General features: G+C 43.1%; 1 pseudogene; it reads left to right on the top strand.

Moving 5' to 3' along the window:
* Nucleotides 1-463: 463 nt before the first annotated feature.
* Ndufab1-ps2 (NADH:ubiquinone oxidoreductase subunit AB1, pseudogene 2) lies at nucleotides 464-920 on the top strand (annotated as a pseudogene).
* Nucleotides 921-6,943: the final 6,023 nt, after the last annotated feature.

The following is a 6,943-nucleotide window of genomic DNA, read 5'->3' as shown; positions in this document are numbered from 1 at the left end:
GCTCATATGGTGGGAGAGTCTCGGAGCCATTTATTCTCAGCATGTATTTCTGTTATTTGATTTACAGGACCGTGCATTGAAGAGGTAAAAATATCTCAAGCCGAGAGCGGGTAGGTGTGACCCCCAGGCTGCTGGCAATTAGCGTTTTCATAAGGTACCAGGGTGTGTAAGGTTCTCTTCATATTGATGTCAGTCTGCTCTCAAAATAACTTTTCTTCTGCATCTAGACCGTTCAGACAAATTTAATATTATTAGGATATTTTCAGAGTGTTCCTAGCTAGGCTTACATGCTTTTCAGGTGAACCTTGCTGAGTCCTGCCCTCAAAACCTTCGTGCTGTCAGAATGCTGATTAGGTTTTAAAAACTGAACACTACTTTGGGTAGAAGGAAGAGCTTTACAGTGGGACAATGCTCTGTCTCTTTTTAGAACATTACCTTAGGTGCATCCTGGGTTGGCGTAGCCATGGCGTCTCATATCCTTTGCGCCCATGTCAGCCGCCTGCCCGGGACTTCGCGCCGCTGCCCCAGCTTCCCATGTTGGCCTAGAACTGGCCGCTCTGCCCTGAGGGAATCTGGAGGAGACCCCGGGACTCTGCAGCCAGACTTGGCGCTCGCACAGGTGCCTGGAACGGTCACATTTGTGCCGCCAGTACAATGACTCACCCCCACTGACGTTAGAGGGAATCAAGGACCGAGTTCTGTATGTTTTGAAACTCTATGATAAGATTGACTCAGAAAAGCGCTCAGTAAATTCTCATTTTATGAAGGACCAGGGCTTAAACAATTTGGACCAAGTGGAAATTATTATGGCCATGGAAGACAAATTTGGGTTTGAAATTCCTGCTATAGATTCAGAGAAGTTACTGTGTCCACAAGAAATTGTAGATCACATTGCAGATAAGAAGGATGTGTGTGGATAAAAGAGCCTTCTTCACTGCGAGGACTCCAGAGGACACATGATGGCATCGTGGCTGACTGACAGCGGTTCTGTTAGACTTGTATTTAAATTGTCTGAGTGTTTTACCCTTTAAAAATAAATCTATTCCCAAGCTTTAAATTTCATGTTTTTTTCTTTACAAATGGTGCTATTTTTCCGTGTCCTTTAAAAACATTGATTTCTGCTATTGTCTCTACCATTCCGTTGCTTCTATTTTTCCAAGACTTGTTCTATTCTTGCAATATCCCCTGTTTACCTCTATGAGTTTACCTATTAGCACGGCTTTGGTTGTTTTTACTATACAATGGCTGTCATTGTTTGCTTGATCGTTCCACACTTCTTTTATAATTGCCATCATAACGTTCAATGTGGTTCATTGTTTAAGATGTCTTGTTTTTGTTTACACATTGAGTGTTGGCATGTATTTCTTCAAACTTTTGTTACCTGGGTTGGAGAGGCGATAGAAAATATAAACAGAATTAAGAGATGTAACACTAACACCAACCGCTAAGCCGTCGCTGAGGGTTTGTGTGTCAACCACTGTGGTAAGCTTCACAAATACTCACTTGCAGTACCCATAGAAGGTAGCTGCGTAAATATTCACATTTTCGAGACTAAACAACCCAGACTCTATTTGTAAGCCAGGATGGGACCCAAAGGCTCTGCCTCGATTTTCAGTCCATATCGCACTTTCCATCAATGGACTTGATTGAGCCTCTCACTGGGCCTCTCCTCTGTAGCGCTCCACGGAGGCACGAAGAGAACCGTTCCCAGTGACCGGCTCTGAAGCAGCCTGTTCATTAATGCTCTCTCTGCTCTCATTTGTGTTGTCTACTTCATCAAAGCCCGCGAGGGTTGTCTGCGTCTCTGTGGTTGAGCTGCTATCAATTTCCATTGATTGTGTCTGTGCAAAGAAGCCTGCTACATTCGGCAGAAATCTGCCCCATTGCTGAGCCTATCCCCACGGCCCATTTCTGTTATTACTGCCACCAAAGCGAGGCTCTGAAAACTCTCTTGCCTTTTTATTTCTTGTACGGCGCCTTCTTGCCCTCACCATCTCCGAGGCTTTTGAGTCCCAGCTGCTTCTCTTCTCACTTTACTCTGATGTCATTGCGGGGCCTTGACTCCCTGCAAGCTACGAACAATGTCAAATTACCCTACAAGTGTGTCCCCTGGCTTCTGAGATCTGCATCTCCCTGAGCAGTTGAAAAATGCTCTTTCTCCGAGAATTCTATCTTACTTTCTGTTCATCTGGACCATGGTACCTGCTAGAGAACAGGACAAAAGGGTAAGTTGGCCTTATTCCCTGGCCAAGGTGCTGGGCAGGTTCTGTTATGAGCTCTGAATTTGAATTGCAAGTCAACCCCATTCTATCAAGCCTTTTACATTTGACTTTTCTGGGCAGAAAAGATCTTATCTCTACCACTGCCTGGCTTCTTGGGACCCCCATTAGCATGGTCAGACAATCTACTTTCTCACAGAGACAAAGCTCTTCTCATCTCCCTGCGATTTCAACAACTTTTCTAAAATGTAGATGGATCAATACACACATTTTAGGAGAACTTTAAAAATCCTGTGCTTTCAATTTTTTGGTTAAAAAAAAAGATTGCTATGAAAGTTAATCTTGGTCACAGTGATAATTCGCTGCTGAAAGATATTTACATAGAATCCAATTTAGTGTTTTTTTTTTTAACTCGAGGTTCTTAGAAGTATCACCATTAATGATTAGCCCAATTAGCAGAGTTGGATCAGATAACAGCATTTCGTCCGTGTTTACTGTTGTATGAGAGAAAGCTCTTTTTCTTAGGAAATAGGTGTTGAAATATTTATGCATACGAATAAAGGCATCATGTTGGCACACTATTCTTAAACGGTTCAATAAACAAGTGTGTGTGTGTGTGTGTGTGTGTGTGTGTGTGTGTGTGTGTGTGTGTAGATAAATAGGTAAAGCTGAGCAAATGGAACGAAATGTCAGTAAACCTAAAATTCGGTAGCTCTGGGTGATTGTTATATGGTGGTCCTTTGTGTTTCTTGCATCTTTTTTTGAGAGCATGAAATCATATAAAATAGAAAGGGTTTATAAATGTCATGGTTTTCTTAGCCTCCAAAGTATTCTCTGGGTATGAAAAAAAAAGACTTTTTTCCATTTAAAATCTATTCCAGTTTAGAAACACATTAAGTCTTCTACTAGAGTCACTGTAGGATAGACTTACTACAGAAAACATAACCTCTTTACTTTTCTGTTTGGAATTTCTTTATGTATTTTATTTATGTGTTTTGTGATTGTCTGTATGCACATGTGCATATCTGGTCCATTAGGCCGTGGTGTGTGTGTGTGTGTGTGTGTGTGTGTGTGTGTGTGTGTGTGTAGGGCAGAAGGCAACATGTGGGTTCTCTCCTTCTACAAAGTGGGTCCTGGGGTTTGAACTCAGGTCAACAGGTTTGGCAGCCAAGCTCCTTCACTTGCTGAGTTATTTCCTGGTCTGAAGTGGTCTACACCATTCAAAGCACACGGTCTTGCCTTCAAGGCCTTCTTCAGCATAGCACTTAACTCATCCCATCAGTTGCTATTTGCCTCTCATCTAGCAACACAGACAACCACCACGGCTTCCTGGCATTCTCCTGTGGCTATCCTGTGGTCATGCTATCGTTTTGTCTGAAATACCACTGCGTAACTGTTAATCACTTGTGAAAACCTAAATTATACGGTTCCTTCCTTCTTGAGTCATATGATCATGTCCACTCTAGGTCACAGTATCTGTACTGGCTGGTTTGGGGTGTCAACTTGACACGAGCTAGAGTATTTAGAAAGAAAGGAGGCTCAGTTGAGGAAATGCCTTCAAGAAATTCAGCTCTAAGGCATTTTCTCAATTAATGATCAGTGGGGAGGGCCCAACCCATTATGAGTGGTGCCATCCCCGGGTTGAGCAAGTCAGTAAACAGCACCCTCCATGGCCTCTGCATTAGGTTACTCCTGTCTCTAGGTTCCTGCTCTGATCGAGTTCCTGTCCTGACTTCCTTTGGTGATGAACAGGGATAAATAAACCCCTTTTCCCCCAACTTGCTTTTTGGTCATGGTGTTTTGACCCAGCAGTAACAACCCTAACCAAGACAGTATCATTCTGCAGGACTTTCTGTGTTTGGTATCTATCACACAGTAATCTCAAGGGGCAGACAAGCTGCCCCTGTTTCTATGTATCTAACATCTAGGAGAGTGACTGGGAGCAAAGAGGAACATTGCCGACCCAAGGAGTTGAGAAGCTTAGACAATGGCTCTGGGGATTGGATCCTACCACGTTTGTGCACAGAGAGCATGACTACTTTTTGAGTGATGAGTTGAAAAGCTTCAGAAGAAGTTGATTCACTCGTGTCTCCCACACCCCTTTGCTGCTGTGATGGGAATGTCCACATTAATGTCCGTTGCCTAAAGCTCTGTAGGACACGATAGTTTAACTGTCTAATATTTTCTCCATAATTATGACAGATTGTCATTAATGGGCATCCTATATATTTGCGCAAGCCTTCATAGTTATAATTGATGTAACATCCTTAAGAGCCTTAACTGGCTCTGCACATTTTTTATAGCCCAGGAAAGTTCCTGTATATAAAATTTAAAAATGAGCTAAATTAATTCACAACTCTCACACATGCTAGTTCAGAAAACAATGACATCTAAACCCTGAACAGAGAGCACTTCTAACTCCAAAGCACTTCCTGAGGTGGCGGAGCCAGAGCGGAGACCACTCCGGATGATAGGCATGTCTTAGTGGTGTTCATGCTCGCTCTTGGCATGGGGACGGTGAGAAGGCACTTCTTAAGCAAGGACGGATTTACTTGGAACCCCAAATAGGCACTGAGATGGTTCTTCTGGATCCTACTGATTCAGCAAGGGGTTAATAGAAACTTTCAAGCAGGCTAGATAATTAACAGGATTAAATCTCTACCTGTCAATTAAGCCAATATATTTGAGTATAATGCTATTTAATTCTGCACCAGGAACAGTGCAATAAATCAAAGTTTACAGATGTCTTCAGCAAGCCCTTGATGGATGAAACACTGTAACTCAGAGGTGCATAGAAAATCTCAAATAAGATAACCTCCCATGTGATTAATATAGCTGTCTGCACTGGCATTGGCTCCAGAAGGTTCTAATCCAAACATGTTTAACATCACATACTTTATTGTGACAGATTTAGACACCTGAACTAACTAACCAGGCAAATGGTGCTTAATTATACTGACTCATTATGGACCTCAGCAATAAAGCAGGGACAGAGAATTATGTGTTAATTCCTGTCACAGGCTTACACGCAACATAAGTAGACAGTGTCCAGAGGGCTGTCTCTGGCCTGGTGCATAAAGTGCAGGGTCACCCTCTGATTCCTCTAGAGACCACTTTCCTTCCCTGTTTAATGGCACTTGCCCCCAAGTGTCATTTGAGGCTGACTGGTCAGCAAATGTGTTTTACTGACCATGAAAAGAAAGAGGCATGTGACCATGAATGCCTCTTCCTTTCCATATTAAAAAAAAAGAGTTGGGGGTCCAGTGTACATGTGCATGAATATGCACATGGACATAGACATAGAGAGAGACAGACAGACACACCACACAGAGAGAGAGACAGACAGACAGGCACACACAGTGACACACACACACACACACACACACACACACACACACACACACACACACACACACGATATTTGTGGTAGCGCTTCCCTAAGAACATATGCATTGGAAACACTGTTGCTCAAGAGGCCAAACAAATGTTTATCACCTCCAGCATCATTCTGGAATGCATGTCTAATGGTGGTTTGAATGAGAAACATTCCCCACAGACTCGTGTATTTGGTAACAATACCTTGTTACCAACAGTTGGTAACAGAGTTTGGGGAAATGAGGGAACCTATAGGACATGAAGCCTTGATGGAGGAATTACACCCCTGGGGTGGGCTTTGAGAGTTTCCAGCCCCCACTATTTCCTGCTTGCTCTCTTTGCATTCTGTGTGGATGAAAATATGACCAGCCAGCTTCCTACTGTGGTCACCTGCAGCCAATCCTCCCCACCACTAGAGGCTCTATCCCTCTGGAGCCACAACTCTAGTCAAAACTTACCCTTTCATTCTCAAGTTGCGTCTGGTCATGGAGTTTTGTCACAGTAACGGAAAAGTGACCAATACAATGATCTTCTAGACAGACCTGAATTATGAGACACAAGCTATCATACTGATACAAAATTCAACTCTACAGAGTCCTGTTTCTTTCTGGAACTTACTCCTAGGTGACTTTTCTCACTCTCATAAGCATAAAAATGAGCACACCACTGGCAAACATTTCAGAAAGGTCAAGGGGTTTGGTTTCATCTGTGCTACGGTCATAGTACAACCATAAAGTATGGGACCTAGTCATTGCTTGCTGACTGGCTATTAGATCTATAAAGTGTGCCGAATACTAAGAAAGGATGCCATAGGATAGAAATGAAGCATCACCTATGTCCTCTACCCTCAGAGCTCTTTCTCATTTGGGAAGAACAACTTAACACAAGTAATGATCACAGTTGCAAAACAGGCTTTACCGTAAAGGAGGAATTCAGTGAGAGGAAAGACCAGAATTAGGAGGAGTTTGAAAGATTTTATGAAAGACTCCTTTGAGATCTTTATTTAAAGAAGGTGTATTAGTCTTGTTTTCTAGAGAAACAGAACTGACATAATGATATATACTATGTAGGGGACCTGTTACGGTGCAGATTGGATAGTCCAGCAACAGCTGTCTGCACACTGGAGAGGCTGAAAACCTGGTAGCTGCTCAGGACACGAGGCTAGATGCCTCAATCATTCCAATCTGACACTGACGGCTTGGAGGATTTCTGGAGAGCCGCTGGTCTTCACTCCACATTGGAAGGCTGAAGAGGCTGGGTTCTGACAGTGGCCAAGGATGGCAGCAGGAATAACAGAAAAGGCTCACTCTCCAGCCAAGGTGAAGGCATGCAAGCAAGCTAATTGCACG

The sequence above is a fragment of the Rattus norvegicus genome, chromosome 4 (genome assembly GCF_021556685.1).
Source record: "Rattus norvegicus strain SHRSP/BbbUtx chromosome 4, alternate assembly SHRSP_T2T, whole genome shotgun sequence".
NCBI lineage: Eukaryota > Metazoa > Chordata > Mammalia > Rodentia > Muridae > Rattus > Rattus norvegicus.
The sequence above is the reverse complement of the archived record's forward strand: the minus strand, read 5'-3'. Positions and strand labels throughout refer to the sequence as shown.